Consider the following 19,287-nt stretch of genomic DNA (forward strand, 5'->3'; position numbering starts at 1 on the left):
GTTTGTCGAGCGTGGCGAGGAGAGATAAAATAATATATATATATATATATATATATATATATATATATATATATATATATATATATATATATATATATATATATATATATAATTTTACTAAAAATTTCTTTTAATTTCTAAACATTTTTTTAGAAACGTTGACCATTAATTAAGTGATAACATTTGATAACGTTTACTTAATTAAATGTTTAACATTTCATTTAAATTAATTTGACTGTTTAAACGTTTCCTAAATTAAATTAATCTTACCATTGTTGATCTCTTCCACCACTATATAAGTCCCTCAGTTTTCATCTCTAAACATAACACAAAAAGAAAACGATCTTCTCCTAATTCACAAGTTTTTCGAGCTGTGTGTCTCTGTCAACTTTTAGTGATTTAGTGATTACCAGTTGATTTTTGTGCAAAATCAACTGAAGGGTGAGGTGTTTTATCTTGAGGACGGTGAGGCAATAATCTGTTTTCACAATTCAGAGTAGAGCTGTGAAACGCCTTGAATAGAGCGTGCTCTGCGACTCAGTCGTACTAATCTCTTTCTGTTTTGTAGTTTTTTCTTTTGTTCCTTAATCGATCCATCATAAATTGATGTTCTTTGTCGTACCAGTTGTAGAATCTGAACGTGTTGTGTATTGAAAGACCGAAGTGCAACAACACCTAAACTTTTCACTAATGAACACAACCAACCAATAATAACCCATTAGAGAAAAAAGAGATGGGTGATTTGTGCAGAACTTAGACGCGTCTTGGTTGGAATTCGACGTTTTAACGACATAAATGTTGTAGCAAGGCTAGTTTTTTAAACCCGAGACTTTAATCTAATCTTTGTTCATTTCAAGTAATAGAAGTAAAGTTTATTGTTGATTTTTTTAGTACAGAATGACCGAAGTAAGCTTGTAATTGAAATTACTGGAAGAAAGTAAAGGAATTTTAGTTTTTGGCAAAAGCAAAGCTAATTTTATTTGGAATAAAAGAAAAAAAAAAAGAAATGAAAATGGGGGATCCTTATTGTTTTATTTAAAAAGAATTTAAATAAAGAAGAAGAAAACAAGACAATGAAAATGAAGGTTGGATGCACTACATGTGGGCTTTATTTCCACCGTTAAGATGTATCCTCATTAATTCTCCTTCAAATTTCCAGAGCATTTCGAAGGGAGAAACTGAAAATAGAAGAATAAGAAAATTTTGGAAAAATTGGGTGGGGGAGAATAAGAATTTCCAAGAGAAAAGCTTCAGCCATCACAGTTCTTGGTTCACACAACAAACTTCTGATGTTTTATTGACTGCAAACTACTAAAGAAGAATTAGAAGGTGAGACCTATCAGGTTAGAAATCTTGTTCTTTTTCTAATAAATTTTATGAAGCATGTTTGAGTTAAATCTGATATTAAGTAAATGAAAATTGAAGAGATAACTTACTGTTTTTATACGTGAATCTGAGATATCTCTGGTTTTTCGAGTAGCCTGAAGTCTAGAAGAGGAACTCGAAGCTCTATTTGGTATGGTGGGAAATATTATATAATTTTTCAAAACTTTTATAAATTATCAATTGAGCCAAATATGGAGGGAAGTAGGTTAATTGTCGGGTAGAAGACAAAGGTTTGTTGGAATTGTGAAATTTGAGTAGTACTTGTTTTGGGGGATTTTGGAGAAAATATATTATGAATTTGGCTTTTACTTCTTCGTGTAAGATGTAGAGGACTTGAAAATAAAGAGTTGGATATAAAATGCACTTATTTAGGTTAAAAATGAATGAGATATGAGCTTATAAAGTTAGGCCTTTGAATTTGGAAATTATTGGATAAAATTGTGAAAGTTTAGTTTTTATTCTATAAGTTGGAATCTTTGCATGACATCGCCAGAACATCATATTAAGTACATCATAGAAGGACAAGAATATTTAGGCTTTTAATACCCAGTTATGGTTTGTTTGACAGGTTTGAAAAACAGTGAGAGATAATCAAATAAACCTTTACTTAATTCTAAAGTAAATAACTGTTTTAATAACTAGAAGGAAAACATAAAAGTATAACACAAGAAACTTTGGTAACTCAATTCGGCTAATGTTGCCTATGTCTGGGGAGTTGCGCACAGCCCTGATGAGTAATATTATTATGATTCACAGATAGTCAATATAAATCAATACAACAAATGCTCTCTAATAAACTATGTGACTATCTTAACAAGCTTAATAGTTTAAGACTCTAGGCTCCCACTGAATGTTTGAGTGAATCTTCTTGACGTCGTCGTCATACTCTCCATGAGTTTAAGGTGACCACTTTGATCACAGCTTCATCTTTCTCATTACTCATCATAAGAATAATCACAGACCAACATGTCGAAACCATAGATAAATAATTGCAATACCTTCTTCTGCTTATAGTTATTGCAATACAAATTCGACTAATAGCTCTAAAAGCTTTCTTCGTTCGTCAGTCGTACCAGAACCCACAAGTTCCGTAGTGTATATATATATATTTCCTCAAGAATAATCTCAAAAAGATAATAATATAAGATTCCTAAAATAAAGGAGGATATTTTATCTTTTTGGAATTAAATAACTCATTAATAAAAAGATAATCTCAAAAAAGCTTTTTGACAAAATCCCAACAAGGTCAAGAAGAAATAGACTAAATCTACAGACCAAGGATCTAGCCAAGACTATAAGTGATATGATGAATTTCAATAGGGATTTCTAAACTTGTTTGCTAGCTAGAACCTTGGTTCTTTAACATGCTTTGAGTTTAACTGTTTTGATTTGTACCACTATTTAGCTAGCTGTTTTCTGAAGCATGTGATTTAGTTAATAAGATTTGATGAGCATGACTTTTATGAGAAAAATGTTAAATTAAGCATAAATTTGATGAGGATGATTTCTGGGCTAGAAAGAGGAAGCAAAAACGAATTATGATAAATGAGTTTGTAAATGTTTTAGCAAAGCATGGGTCATGATTTTATAATTTGCCAAGTGCAAAAAATGTTTAAACATGTTGTGATAATGTTTTCTTTAAAAACAAACTATGGTTTCAAGCATGTTTTATTCTATACATAGGCATTATTATAGTCCGAATGGGCGAGATTATTGCGCAGAGGATATATTGAGACAGGGACGCCTATTTCAGAGGTTTAACCAATAGTATTGAGTTTACTCTATTATCAAGATAGAGGTGGATTTGGTATTGATTATGCTCTGCCATTTCCAAAGGATTTGTTTTATGGTATAGAAAGGAAAAACTAGATTTAAGAAATTGTTTTAAATGCTTTGCTAAGCTCGAACTATTTAGTACGATTTGCTGAGTTTAGACTATTTTGAATCGTTTGATGTGTTTTTTGTCTAAAGTTTTAAAGCATGGTTTGTTTTAGAAACCTAGTCATTCATTGAGCTATTTCAGCTCATTCTTTCAAATTGTTTTTCTACTTTCTAGGTAAAGATCGAGTTTTCGATACCTGACAAGCACACTGTCACAGTCTACTAGAAGCTTCTAGTTCTATTTTTAGTACGTGGGTAGATTTGTGCATAAGAGTATATATATGTTTGAGTTTTGTAAACACTTAGTAAAGTTTGGGTAGTGGGTGTTAGTATTTTGAAATTTTTGTTTTATGGTTTGTTGAACTCTGGTTGTAAATGTCTATATCAGACTTGGTAAACCATTTGTGTTAAATTTGGGTTGCACTACAATGTTGGGAAAAGATTGGTTCTAGTTTACATTGTAATTGTTGCATGATATATATATGAATTACAGGTTAAATTTTAGGTTTAAGTTCAAGTTTCAAGCGAGGTCAGCAGGTATCATTAGAGGGGGACGATGTTTGTTGGCTTCATGCCATCTTTTAGGCTAAAAGCAGGTGGTCTAGATGGGGTGTCTCAAGTTTTTTCTAAACTCTATCTTTTGATCTTTTTGTTTGTCAAAGTTATTTTCATCATGGTTCTTTATGGCTAATTTTCTAGTGTAAGGCTTGACTAGAATCTGTATATTGTGGCAATTTATTAGTATTAATCGAATATAACCTTGTGTATCTTTTTGCCTTAGTTCTTTACCTTATAAAGTGTTTTTCTTTATCTAACCAATTGAAGTCAAACGGTAGAACATGATTCTTTGGAGAAAGGGAGTGTGAAAATATTTAAAGCAACTGAGACTGTAGCATTAATATACATGTTTCATCAACTAAAAATTTAATCATATAACACTAATCCTTAGGTATAATAAAGACACTCAAAAGTTAGAGTGGAAATGATGGTAAACGCATGGAATTAACACATATGACCACCAACTAGTTTGATGTTCTAGATCTCTGCGTGTTTTCAACCATCTAGCTGCAAGAAAGAAATTATTTTTTCTTAAGCAAAAAAAGGAAAAAGAAGTATCACTTGAAGCTTCAATGGTTTCAACAAAATGTGCGATTCATTGCATAAAATTGGAGGTGATTTGCCGACGTCGAAAAAGGCATTGGAAAAAGGGACGTTGTAAGAAACACCATCTCGCGGCGTCGTGAAGAAAGCGTCAGTAGTATGGAGTTCTGGCGATGTCGCACAAATAACGTCGACATAGGGTGAGGATCCAAGATGCTACATGAGGAGACATTGCGAAAACATTTAATTTAAATAATAATATAGGCTTTTCACGATGCCATGCATGTACACGTTGTTGTTGACCCAATTATTGCCGACCTTGCATGTAAGTCGTCGTGAGAGGTTGACCTTTGAAAAAATTCCGACAACCATATCACGACGCCAAATTGCATGGTGTTGTGAGGGGTCTAACCTCTAGTAACATGGGGTGGGTAATTTCATGAGATATGTGACGTTTTGACTGCTTTTGACAAGTTTCTCACAATGCCATAAGTGACTGCGTTGCGAGTTGGGGATCTTATGCTGACGTCATAAGTGAAACGTCAGGATTTCCTCTATAAAAAATCAACTTCACATTCTGTAATTCATAGAACTGAGAAGGTTGACCGAGAGAGAACTGAAAAGGAGAGAAGATCGAGAGAGAGTTGAGAGAGGCTAAGAAGAAGAGCAATTGTTGTCGCTTCATTCTGTTCGTCGTCATCTGCCGCTGTCGCTCTTCATTTTAGTAAGTGGTTTACTTTATTTTATTTTTGTTTTAGTTAATTAGTTTTAGTATTTAGATTTTAAATTAGTTTTAGGTATTAGATTTTAAATTAGTTTTAGTATTTAGATTTTGCTTTAGTTGTAGGTTTTAGTATTGCATTCGAATTTAGTGTTGGTAGAATGTAAGATTGAAGTTGAGATTGAAATTGCCAATACCACATTCTGCCAGTCATGTATTTAGATTTTGATTTAGTCTTACATCTAAGACTGAAAAAGTGATAGCTACATACATAATACTAATATGATTGCATAGGTGAATAACGGTAAAGTTACTGATTGTAAAGCAGAAAAAATTACCTTTGCAGTGGGATGTACTTTTGCTGATAGATGAATGTGTATTATTTGCATGTTTCATACCAAATTTGTTGTACATTTCAGAATTACAATTTTCTATATTGAAGTAGTGAAGAAAGAAAAGGAATAGTATGAGAAGTCTATAGAGGAGCTTATATGCAATGGAGGAGCTCAAAGAAAGTTAAATAGTAGCAGTCAAGAGTTCAACATGGATTGTAGCTAGTATGATCATAGACACAGGCATAATATGCAAAGAGGAAAGTTGAACATTATTACAAGCTACGTCAAGGAAATACAAGCTTGCTTCAGATAGAAACAACCCTTATTCTAGTGGTTCAGAAAATTGATTCAAAAGAGAGGAGAAAATGACAAGATCAAGAACCGAACAGGTAAGCCATAACTCACTTGCATATTACGTGAATATGATTGATTGTTAAAAAACTTATCAATCACATTTACTTAATATGCAAGTGGGAAACTTTCTATGACTTACTGTTCTGTAATTGATTTTGTCATTTACTGCTCCTCTCTTCCTAATCAATTTTCTGGAACCACTAGAGTAAGAGTTGTTTATGCTTGAAGCAACCTCGTATTTTCCTTGATGCACCTCGTAATAATGTTCAACTTTCCTTTTTGCACATTCTTCCTATGTCCCTATGATCATACTATCTATAATCATGTGAGACAATGTGCATAACTTGAGAAACTGGCATTGACGTGTAGAACTATGTTTTAAGTTTTCAATTTTACTTTTTATTATTCATGTAATTTCTGAACCTAAAAATGTGTACTTTTTAATATATGAATTAATATTAATATAAATTCGATTTGGTATTTTAATAATTTGTTTTTAGTTTTATGTTAATTGTAATTCAATTTGGAATTTTAATAATTTTTTTATTAATTTTATTTTAATTGTGTATTTAGAATGAATTTAAATCAGATAATACTGTCAACGCTGCGTACTTGATGATGCCGACATACTTGACGTTAGCAGTAAGGTATTTGCATGCTGTTAACAAACGTTGGTAGTTCCCCACTACCGACGTGTTGACCATTTCGGCGAACAGTGTGTCAGTAGTAATCCTTTGCCGACATCATCCCGTTTTCGCGTCGGGAGCGCCTTTGATGATGCGTCTCTCACGAGGCTTTTGCCAACGACCATTTTTGCGTTGGCTTAGCCCTTTCTGACGTGGATCTGACATCTACCGATACATCTCTACGTCGTCAGAACCCCTTGTTCTTGTAGTGATTGATAAGTTTATCAGGTTAGGTTACTTCTAGTTCAAGAAAATCAAAACCATTCTTAGGACATAAAGGCATCGAATAATTTGGTGGATCCAAAAACCTCACCTACAACTGTCACTGATATAGACAATCCCACAATGAATGAAACAACGTTGTAATATTAATGCTTAACATTTCTCATAAGTTCTTGAGGCAGGTAATTGATGAACCCTTAACCCATGATATTTGGCAAAAAATGCAATCTCTACATGATAAAAAAGATCTTTCTATTAAGCTTTATGTTAGAGCAAGATTGTTTTCTTTTAAAATGATTCCTACCAAATCACTAGAAGACAATCTATATGAGTTCAAGAAACTTAGTAATAGTTTCAACCAATCTGGTGAGAAGTCAAGTATGTTGAGAGTGAAGCTGCAATACTGATAAATGTGATTTATGATGCATATAAGGAAGTAAAATCTGCAATGAAGTATGGAAGATATAATGTGTCAGTAGATACTAATGTAGATATAAATACACTAAGAAGCAAAGATCCTGAATTTAAATGTGAACAAAAGAATTTTGGAAGTGGTGAATCATTATATTCCAAAGGAAAGAATTCATTCAAGAAGGGCAAGTCCTTTAAAGGAAAAAAGCACAAGGAGAGAAATACTTTGAAGTGCTTCATTTGTCCCAAAGAGGGTCATTTTAAACGAGATTGTCCAGAGAAAAGAAAGCTTTACAACAGAGATTAGAATAGAGAAAGAGGCCACCATCATTACAATATAATAAAAACCAATAACAACAATGGTACCAAATATCTTAGGATTATAGTAGAGGAGATGTTCAATAGGGGAAGATATGTAATACTCGTATCTTCTATCCCATTTGTTTGCTAAGAAATTGAGAGGCAAAGAGTTTTGTCATAAAAATCTCGGGCCAAAAACTTGCTTGTTAAGAATTTTGATTTGGTTTAGAGATTCAATGTTTGTTGTAACACACTAAGAATTAAGGTAATTTTTAAATTTAATGATCTTAGTTGATTTAATTATGTTGGAATTATTTGAGGTGTTATTTGAGATATTTGTTGAGAATCGTTTGATTTGTGAAAATTAAAATTAATTAAATATTTTTGGATGAATATTTAATTTATTTTGGAAGTTGGGAATTTGATGTTGTTAAATGATTTATTTAAGTTGAATGTTATTGGTTAATTTAAATTGGTGGATTGTAACAAATTTTGGTTATTTATATATGTGTGTGTGTATACACACACACACACATATACAAATATACATACATATGCATATACATATATACATACAGATATAGATACACATATATACCTATACATATATAGTTATTTTTGGAAGTTGATAATATTGGTTTTGATGAAAATATAATTGTTTAAGAAAGTGTGATTGTATTTAGGAAGAAAAAAGATGAAGCGACGGAAAAGAGTTAATGAGGAGAGAGAATAAGATTTATTTGATTTAAAATAAAAAGGAAAAGGAAAATGAAGAGAAAAAGAGAAAATATTAAATAATAGTAATATTAATATATTATTATTATTAGGGCTCTTCGTGAGTTGTGAAAAATACTATTCATCTTCTCCCTCTTCTGCACCCTTACCAAACTCTAGCTCCAGTCGTCCATCTCTATTCACCATTCTTCTTGACTGATGTTGTCTTAGTTTCCATTTTTCATCGAAGCCGTTCAACGTCGAGCCCTCAGTCCCGTCGCCTCCATCTTCTTCACCCTACCCATCTGAAATCGGCCCCATTTCTCTTTCGTCGAAGCCTCCGTCGGTCGTACCTCACCAACCATAGAAAAGCAACACTTGGCTACCACAAGCCAGTTATCCTTGTGGTAACTTTCTTGACACCTCTAGCTTTAAATTTTGAAGGTTTAAAGGATCGATAGGCCACGCTTTCACGGTTCTTATTCGTACTGGAAATTAGAATCAAACGAGCTTTTAGCCTTTTGTTCCACATGAGATTTTTGGTCTCGTTGAACTCATTTTAGGACACTTGTGTTATCTTATAACAGATGTGCCTCCCCAGCCAAACTCCCCACCTGAGAGTGCCTTCCACCTAGATTGGTTCGTTGAAGGAAGCCTTATGTCGAATAAGAGGGGCAATGCCCCACTTTCGTTTCACAGAATAAGTAGTGGTATTTCACTTTCGCCTTTCGGCTCCCACATATCCTACACCTTTCAAGTCATTTCACAAAGTTAGACGAGAGTCAAGCTCAATAGGGTCTTCTTTCCTTGCTGATTTTGCCAAGCCCGTTCCCTTGGCTATGGTTTTGTTGGATAGTAGATAGTGACTGTGGAATCTCGTTAATCGATTCATGCGCATCACTATTTAGATGATGAGGCATTTGGCTACCTTAAGAGAGTCATAGTTATTCTCGGTGTTTACCTGTACTTGGTTGAATTTCTTCACTTTAACATTTAGAGTACTAGCCCAAAATCACATTGCGTTAGCATCCGCAGGGACCATGACAATGCTTTGTTTTAATTAAATAGTCAGATTCTCCTTGTCTGTACCAGTTCTGAGTTGATTGTTCGACGCTTGGGGAAGGCCTTCGAAAGAGTCATTCCCAGCTCATCCCCTAATTGACACGGGGCGACCTGCTCTTGCTATGGAAGCAACTCAAGCATTCTATCGACAGTTGATGGGTTTGACGGGTTCAAGACTGAGACCTTTATGCCTAACCCTTAGAGGCAATCTTTTTCCTGAGGTTATGGATTCATTTTGTCGACTTCTCTTGCCAACATTATTTCATCGACCAGAGGTTGTTCACCTTAGAGACATGATGCGGCTATGAGTACGATTGGACGTGAGAGGCACTCGATCCTTTAGATTTTCAAGGGCCATCGGGAGCGCAGCGGACACCACGCAACGTGCAGTGTTCTTCCAGCCACTAGACCCTACCTTTGGCAAGTCATTTCCAGGGTGGGCAAGCTGTTAAACAGGAAAGATAACTCTTCCCGAAGCCCCCGTCGACGTCTCCAAAATCCCTTACATTGTTGTTAGTTGCCACATCCCGCTTCAGAAATTTTAACCCAATTCCTTTCAAAGTTTGCACTGTCGTACTATCAGACAAGTTTCCTCCGTCTCTTAGGATCGACTAACCCATGTGCAAGTGCCGTTCACATGGAACCTTTCCCCACTTCAACCTTCAAAGTTCTCATTTGAATATTTGCTACTACCACCAAAATCTGCACCGACAGTTATTCCGCCAGTACTCACGCCCAAAATTTTGCGGTGACCACTGCTCCTTACTACATCGGGGCCTGACTCTTGCTCCGATGATTGGGTATAGGTCGCGCGCTTCAACGCCATCCATTTTCGAGGTTAGTTGATTCAGCAGGTGAGTTGTTACACACTCCTTAATGGATTTTGACTTCCATGACCATCGTTCTGCAGACTTAATCAACCAACACACTTTGTGGGATCTAGGTTAGCATGCAATTAGGCATCGTAACCTAGCTTTCGGTGCATCCCGCATTGCCAGTTCTACTTACCAAAGATGGCCCACTTGGAGCTCTTGATTTGTGGTGCGGCTCAACAAAGCTGCCGGACTGTGCTACCTATTTAAAGTTTGAGAATAGGTCGAGCACGTTGCACCCTCGATGCCTCTAATCATTAACTTTATCCGATAGAACTTACTTGTGAGCTTCAGCTATCTTGAAGGAAAATTCAGAGTAAACCAGCTACTAGACGATTCGATTAGTCTTTCCCCCTTATACCCAAGTCATATGAATGGAACAATATAAATTTGTTCAAAAATCACTACCTTAAAGTCAGACAAAACACTGTTACTTTATATATATGTTTCGATGGAAAAGGTGACGAAATAGGAGACCACATTGATCCAAACTATAGTGTATGAACTAAAGATACTAGCTATGGAATATTTCAAAAGGGTTTCTCAACGTAACAGTTTATGAAAGAATAAAGCAATTTTAGACATTTCCTAAAATTTAAGAAGGGAACGACTGGCAAGTTTCGAGATCTTTTGTTCCGGGAGTGTCCATAGAATTTCAATAGATTCCATATAGGATGGGTGTAACAGCATTTCACACTCAATTTATTTTACAATGTTTGAGCGTAGAAAATAAAGATAAATTTGATATAGTACAGTAACGTGGTTACGTCCTACCCAAGATAATAACAACATTTTTAACAATAAAAAGTGAGTTTACAAATGTTTCGTTGTTAGTTTCAAAATTTGTTTAGCATACTGTCATAATAATAAGAATCAATATGTGAAAGAAAAAAAAAACACAAGACATGTAACACAAAATATAGAAAATTTTTGCTTGTTAAATTTCAAAACTTCCTACACGAAATCTCTCTTTCCTTACCCCGAGCAATTTAACTTCAACAACAGTTTATTTTTTCAAGAAATGTGATAATATCTACATAAAACTAAACTCTTCATTATTTACAAGGTTGCAATATGGACTCTTTTTTTTCTTTTTGTTTTATTGCTTTTACTGTTTTAATGTCCTCCCCCTTCCTTTTTGCCTCACCAACTTAAAAGTCGCAATTTATGCCAACAAAAGGTAACTTTACTCATTTCTTATTTTGCACAAACGTTTAAACAATAACGTCGACAGTAAATATTATAGTTTAAATATACACCATTCTTTACCAACACACGAGAAAACAACTTTTTTTCTTTGCACATACCCTATGTATATATATTCCCTATTCCTATCACGTCCCAATCATACCAATACAAGGCAAAAGGTATAAAGCCTCATATTCTTGTGTCTTCCTTTGTGTTTCAACCGACGCCTTAAAAATGGGCTCATCTCCAACACTTGCACTATCTTTGCTAATTTTCTTTTTATGTAACCTACGTACGATTCAAGGATCGATCTTCATCCAACCAGTAACTACAGTCGTAATCGTCAACCAAATTGAATATGGCATTCCTGTCACCGTTCACTGCAAATCCAAGAACGATGACCTAGGAGTCCATGTCCTTCCGCTTGGACAAGGCTACTCGTTCAAGTTCAGACCCAACCTCGTGGGGACGACATTGTTTTTCTGCAGCTTCACATGGACTGGACAACACCAAATCTACTGGTTCAATATCTTTGACGACAAAAGGGATGCAGGGAAATGCACCACATGCAGATGGATCATTCATGAATATAGCATGTGCTTGCAAGACCCGAAAAACCCTGGCAAAGATATATGCTATAACTACGGAGATAAGGAGCCAAGCATTGTGTAATGAAATATTTTGACATTATATCTTTTTCATGCAGTTGTTTCCAAGTGTTTAAATTCCATCTCAGTCAACAATAATGAAATGATATATATATATATATATATATATATAAAAAAGTACATAAGTTTCATCTTCGCTCCCACTCTCCCTCTTTTGTGTTCAAAAGTAGGCAATATCTATTCTATAATTCGTTGATTTCATCGTGCTATTCACATGATTCAAGACCCCGAAGAAATTAAATCATCATATAATCGAATCATTAATTTTGGTCTACAGTCGAACTCTATTCTCTACATTTAAGCACCCATGTCCGACCATTCCCCAGAAAAGAATGAGGTGTTTTGGTAACTCTTCTTTATCGTCAATTGAAAACCTCGAGGGTCGACATTTCTAACAATTGAATCGATGTAGATTTAAATATGAAAGGATACCAAACTCGAATTTCTTCATATATTGATCGTTACAACTGTTGATACGATTAAACCTGTGTTGTAAAACTCGAGGGTCAATACATGTAACGATTGAACCCACGTAGATTTAAATATTTGAGGATATACCAAACTCGAATTTCGTTATACAACAATCATGAAGGGCGGTTCGCTACCTCTTGTACTTTGATCGATACACATGTAACTAGAGAAGTTTCTTGAAAAATGTGAAAATTTTCGACGTCTGAACAATATAAATTTGTTCAAAAATCACTACCTTAAATTCAGACAAAACACTGTTACTTTATATATATGTTTCGATGGAAAAATAGGAGACCACATTGATCCAAACTATAGTGTATGAACTAAAGATACTAGCTATGGAATATTTCAAAAGGGTTTCTCAACGTAACAGTTTATGAAAGAATAAAGCAATTTTAGACATTTCCTAAAATTTAAGAAGGGAACGACTGGCAAGTTTCGAGATCTTTTGTTCCGGGAGTGTCCATAGAATTTCAATAGATTCCATATAGGATGGGTGTAACAGCATTTCACACTCAATTTATTTTACAATGTTTGAGCGTAGAAAATAAAGATAAATTTGATATAGTACAGTAACGTGGTTACGTCCTACCCAAGATAATAACAACATTTTTAACAATAAAAAGTGAGTTTACAAATGTTTCGTTGTTAGTTTCAAAATTTGTTTAGCATACTGTCATAGTAATAAGAATCAATATGTGAAAGAAAAAAAAAACACAAGACATGTAACACAAAATATAGAAAATTTTTGCTTGTTAAATTTCAAAACTTCCTACACGAAATCTCTCTTTCCTTACCCCGAGCAATTTAACTTCAACAACAGTTTATTTTTTCAAGAAATGTGATAATATCTACATAAAACTAAACTCTTCATTATTTACAAGGTTGCAATATGGACTCTTTTTTTTCTTTTTGTTTTATTGCTTTTACTGTTTTAATGTCCTCCCCCTTCCTTTTTGCCTCACCAACTTAAAAGTCGCAATTTATGCCAACAAAAGGTAACTTTACTCATTTCTTATTTTGCACAAACGTTTAAACAATAACGTCGACAGTAAATATTATAGTTTAAATATACACCATTCTTTACCAACACACGAGAAAACAACTTTTTTTCTTTGCACATACCCTATGTATATATATTCCCTATTCCTATCACGTCCCAATCATACCAATACAAGGCAAAAGGTATAAAGCCTCATATTCTTGTGTCTTCCTTTGTGTTTCAACCGACGCCTTAAAAATGGGCTCATCTCCAACACTTGCACTATCTTTGCTAATTTTCTTTTTATGTAACCTACGTACGATTCAAGGATCGATCTTCATCCAACCAGTAACTACAGTCGTAATCGTCAACCAAATTGAATATGGCATTCCTGTCACCGTTCACTGCAAATCCAAGAACGATGACCTAGGAGTCCATGTCCTTCCGCTTGGACAAGGCTACTCGTTCAAGTTCAGACCCAACCTCGTGGGGACGACATTGTTTTTCTGCAGCTTCACATGGACTGGACAACACCAAATCTACTGGTTCAATATCTTTGACGACAAAAGGGATGCAGGGAAATGCACCACATGCAGATGGATCATTCATGAATATAGCATGTGCTTGCAAGACCCGAAAAACCCTGGCAAAGATATATGCTATAACTACGGAGATAAGGAGCCAAGCATTGTGTAATGAAATATTTTGACATTATATCTTTTTCATGCAGTTGTTTCCAAGTGTTTAAATTCCATCTCAGTCAACAATAATGAAATGATATATATATATATATATATATATATATATATATATATATATATATATATATATATAAAAGTACATAAGTTTCATCTTCGCTCCCACTCTCCCTCTTTTGTGTTCAAAAGTAGGCAATATCTATTCTATAATTCGTTGATTTCATCGTGCTATTCACATGATTCAAGACCCCGAAGAAATTAAATCATCATATAATCGAATCATTAATTTTGGTCTACAGTCGAACTCTATTCTCTACATTTAAGCACCCATGTCCGACCATTCCCCAGAAAAGAATGAGGTGTTTTGGTAACTCTTCTTTATCGTCAATTGAAAACCTCGAGGGTCGACATTTCTAACAATTGAATCGATGTAGATTTAAATATGAAAGGATACCAAACTCGAATTTCTTCATATATTGATCGTTACAACTGTTGATACGATTAAACCTGTGTTGTAAAACTCGAGGGTCAATACATGTAACGATTGAACCCACGTAGATTTAAATATTTGAGGATATACCAAACTCGAATTTCGTTATACAACAATCATGAAGGGCGGTTCGCTACCTCTTGTACTTTGATCGATACACATGTAACTAGAGAAGTTTCTTGAAAAATGTGAAAATTTTCGACGTCTGAACAATATAAATTTGTTCAAAAATCACTACCTTAAATTCAGACAAAACACTGTTACTTTATATATATGTTTCGATGGAAAAATAGGAGACCACATTGATCCAAACTATAGTGTATGAACTAAAGATACTAGCTATGGAATATTTCAAAAGGGTTTCTCAACGTAACAGTTTATGAAAGAATAAAGCAATTTTAGACATTTCCTAAAATTTAAGAAGGGAACGACTGGCAAGTTTCGAGATCTTTTGTTCCGGGAGTGTCCATAGAATTTCAATAGATTCCATATAGGATGGGTGTAACAGCATTTCACACTCAATTTATTTTACAATGTTTGAGCGTAGAAAATAAAGATAAATTTGATATAGTACAGTAACGTGGTTACGTCCTACCCAAGATAATAACAACATTTTTAACAATAAAAAGTGAGTTTACAAATGTTTCGTTGTTAGTTTCAAAATTTGTTTAGCATACTGTCATAGTAATAAGAATCAATATGTGAAAGAAAAAAAAAACACAAGACATGTAACACAAAATATAGAAAATTTTTGCTTGTTAAATTTCAAAACTTCCTACACGAAATCTCTCTTTCCTTACCCCGAGCAATTTAACTTCAACAACAGTTTATTTTTTCAAGAAATGTGATAATATCTACATAAAACTAAACTCTTCATTATTTACAAGGTTGCAATATGGACTCTTTTTTTTCTTTTTGTTTTATTGCTTTTACTGTTTTAATGTCCTCCCCCTTCCTTTTTGCCTCACCAACTTAAAAGTCGCAATTTATGCCAACAAAAGGTAACTTTACTCATTTCTTATTTTGCACAAACGTTTAAACAATAACGTCGACAGTAAATATTATAGTTTAAATATACACCATTCTTTACCAACACACGAGAAAACAACTTTTTTTCTTTGCACATACCCTATGTATATATATTCCCTATTCCTATCACGTCCCAATCATACCAATACAAGGCAAAAGGTATAAAGCCTCATATTCTTGTGTCTTCCTTTGTGTTTCAACCGACGCCTTAAAAATGGGCTCATCTCCAACACTTGCACTATCTTTGCTAATTTTCTTTTTATGTAACCTACGTACGATTCAAGGATCGATCTTCATCCAACCAGTAACTACAGTCGTAATCGTCAACCAAATTGAATATGGCATTCCTGTCACCGTTCACTGCAAATCCAAGAACGATGACCTAGGAGTCCATGTCCTTCCGCTTGGACAAGGCTACTCGTTCAAGTTCAGACCCAACCTCGTGGGGACGACATTGTTTTTCTGCAGCTTCACATGGACTGGACAACACCAAATCTACTGGTTCAATATCTTTGACGACAAAAGGGATGCAGGGAAATGCACCACATGCAGATGGATCATTCATGAATATAGCATGTGCTTGCAAGACCCGAAAAACCCTGGCAAAGATATATGCTATAACTACGGAGATAAGGAGCCAAGCATTGTGTAATGAAATATTTTGACATTATATCTTTTTCATGCAGTTGTTTCCAAGTGTTTAAATTCCATCTCAGTCAACAATAATGAAATGATATATATATATATATATATATATATATATATATATATATATATATAAAAGTACATAAGTTTCATCTTCGCTCCCACTCTCCCTCTTTTGTGTTCAAAAGTAGGCAATATCTATTCTATAATTCGTTGATTTCATCGTGCTATTCACATGATTCAAGACCCCGAAGAAATTAAATCATCATATAATCGAATCATTAATTTTGGTCTACAGTCGAACTCTATTCTCTACATTTAAGCACCCATGTCCGACCATTCCCCAGAAAAGAATGAGGTGTTTTGGTAACTCTTCTTTATCGTCAATTGAAAACCTCGAGGGTCGACATTTCTAACAATTGAATCGATGTAGATTTAAATATGAAAGGATACCAAACTCGAATTTCTTCATATATTGATCGTTACAACTGTTGATACGATTAAACCTGTGTTGTAAAACTCGAGGGTCAATACATGTAACGATTGAACCCACGTAGATTTAAATATTTGAGGATATACCAAACTCGAATTTCGTTATACAACAATCATGAAGGGCGGTTCGCTACCTCTTGTACTTTGATCGATACACATGTAACTAGAGAAGTTTCTTGAAAAATGTGAAAATTTTCGACGTCTGAACAATATAAATTTGTTCAAAAATCACTACCTTAAATTCAGACAAAACACTGTTACTTTATATATATGTTTCGATGGAAAAATAGGAGACCACATTGATCCAAACTATAGTGTATGAACTAAAGATACTAGCTATGGAATATTTCAAAAGGGTTTCTCAACGTAACAGTTTATGAAAGAATAAAGCAATTTTAGACATTTCCTAAAATTTAAGAAGGGAACGACTGGCAAGTTTCGAGATCTTTTGTTCCGGGAGTGTCCATAGAATTTCAATAGATTCCATATAGGATGGGTGTAACAGCATTTCACACTCAATTTATTTTACAATGTTTGAGCGTAGAAAATAAAGATAAATTTGATATAGTACAGTAACGTGGTTACGTCCTACCCAAGATAATAACAACATTTTTAACAATAAAAAGTGAGTTTACAAATGTTTCGTTGTTAGTTTCAAAATTTGTTTAGCATACTGTCATAGTAATAAGAATCAATATGTGAAAGAAAAAAAAAACACAAGACATGTAACACAAAATATAGAAAATTTTTGCTTGTTAAATTTCAAAACTTCCTACACGAAATCTCTCTTTCCTTACCCCGAGCAATTTAACTTCAACAACAGTTTATTTTTTCAAGAAATGTGATAATATCTACATAAAACTAAACTCTTCATTATTTACAAGGTTGCAATATGGACTCTTTTTTTTCTTTTTGTTTTATTGCTTTTACTGTTTTAATGTCCTCCCCCTTCCTTTTTGCCTCACCAACTTAAAAGTCGCAATTTATGCCAACAAAAGGTAACTTTACTCATTTCTTATTTTGCACAAACGTTTAAACAATAACGTCGACAGTAAATATTATAGTTTAAATATACACCATTCTTTACCAACACACGAGAAAACAACTTTTTTTCTTTGCACATACCCTATGTATATATATTCCCTATTCCTATCACGTCCCAATCATACCAATACAAGGCAAAAGGTATAAAGCCTCATATTCTTGTGTCTTCCTTTGTGTTTCAACCGACGCCTTAAAAATGGGCTCATCTCCAACACTTGCACTATCTTTGCTAATTTTCTTTTTATGTAACCTACGTACGATTCAAGGATCGATCTTCATCCAACCAGTAACTACAGTCGTAATCGTCAACCAAATTGAATATGGCATTCCTGTCACCGTTCACTGCAAATCCAAGAACGATGACCTAGGAGTCCACGTCCTTCCGCTTGGACAAGGCTACTCGTTCAAGTTCAGACCCAACCTCGTGGGGACGACATTGTTTTTCTGCAGCTTCACATGGACTGGACAACACCAAATCTACTGGTTCAATATCTTTGACGACAAAAGGGATGCAGGGAAATGCACCACATGCAGATGGATCATTCATGAATATAGCATGTGCTTGCAAGACCCGAAAAACCCTGGCAAAGATATATGCTATAACTACGGAGATAAGGAGCCAAGCATTGTGTAATGAAATATTTTGACATTATATCTTTTTCATGCAGTTGTTTCCAAGTGTTTAAATTCCATCTCAGTCAACAATAATGAAATGATATATATATATATATATATATATATAAAAGTACATAAGTTTCATCTTCGCTCCCACTCTCCCTCTTTTGTGTTCAAAAGTAGGCAATATCTATTCTATAATTCGTTGATTTCATCGTGCTATTCACATGATTCAAGACCCCGAAGAAATTAAATCATCATATAATCGAATCATTAATTTTGGTCTACAGTCGAACTCTATTCTCTACATTTAAGCACCCATGTCCGACCATTCCCCAGAAAAGAATGAGGTGTTTTGGTAACTCTTCTTTATCGTCAATTGAAAACCTCGAGGGTCGACATTTCTAACAATTGAATCGATGTAGATTTAAATATGAAAGGATACCAAACTCGAATTTCTTCATATATTGATCGTTACAACTGTTGATACGATTAAACCTGTGTTGTAAAACTCGAGGGTCAATACATGTAACGATTGAACCCACGTAGATTTAAATATTTGAGGATATACCAAACTCGAATTTCGTTATACAACAATCATGAAGGGCGGTTCGCTACCTCTTGTACTTTGATCGATACACATGTAACTAGAGAAGTTTCTTGAAAAATGTGAAAATTTTCGACGTCTGAACAATATAAATTTGTTCAAAAATCACTACCTTAAATTCAGACAAAACACTGTTACTTTATATATATGTTTCGATGGAAAAATAGGAGACCACATTGATCCAAACTATAGTGTATGAACTAAAGATACTAGCTATGGAATATTTCAAAAGGGTTTCTCAACGTAACAGTTTATGAAAGAATAAAGCAATTTTAGACATTTCCTAAAATTTAAGAAGGGAACGACTGGCAAG

General features: G+C 34.2%; 1 long non-coding RNA gene across 2 annotated transcripts; it reads left to right on the top strand.

The window, feature by feature from the left end:
* Positions 1-1,080: 1,080 nt before the first annotated feature.
* Positions 1,081-6,258, top strand: LOC127148132 (uncharacterized). 2 transcript variants are annotated; one of them, XR_007818853.1, is made up of 3 exons: positions 1,101-1,343; positions 3,443-5,092; positions 5,509-6,258. It is a non-coding gene; the product is annotated as an uncharacterized LOC127148132 (long non-coding RNA). The 2 variants fall into 2 exon arrangements; XR_007818844.1 differs by lacking the exon at positions 3,443-5,092 and having other exon boundaries at positions 1,081-1,343.
* Positions 6,259-19,287: the final 13,029 nt, after the last annotated feature.

This window comes from Cucumis melo, chromosome 1, assembly GCF_025177605.1.
Source record: "Cucumis melo cultivar AY chromosome 1, USDA_Cmelo_AY_1.0, whole genome shotgun sequence".
NCBI lineage: Eukaryota > Viridiplantae > Streptophyta > Magnoliopsida > Cucurbitales > Cucurbitaceae > Cucumis > Cucumis melo.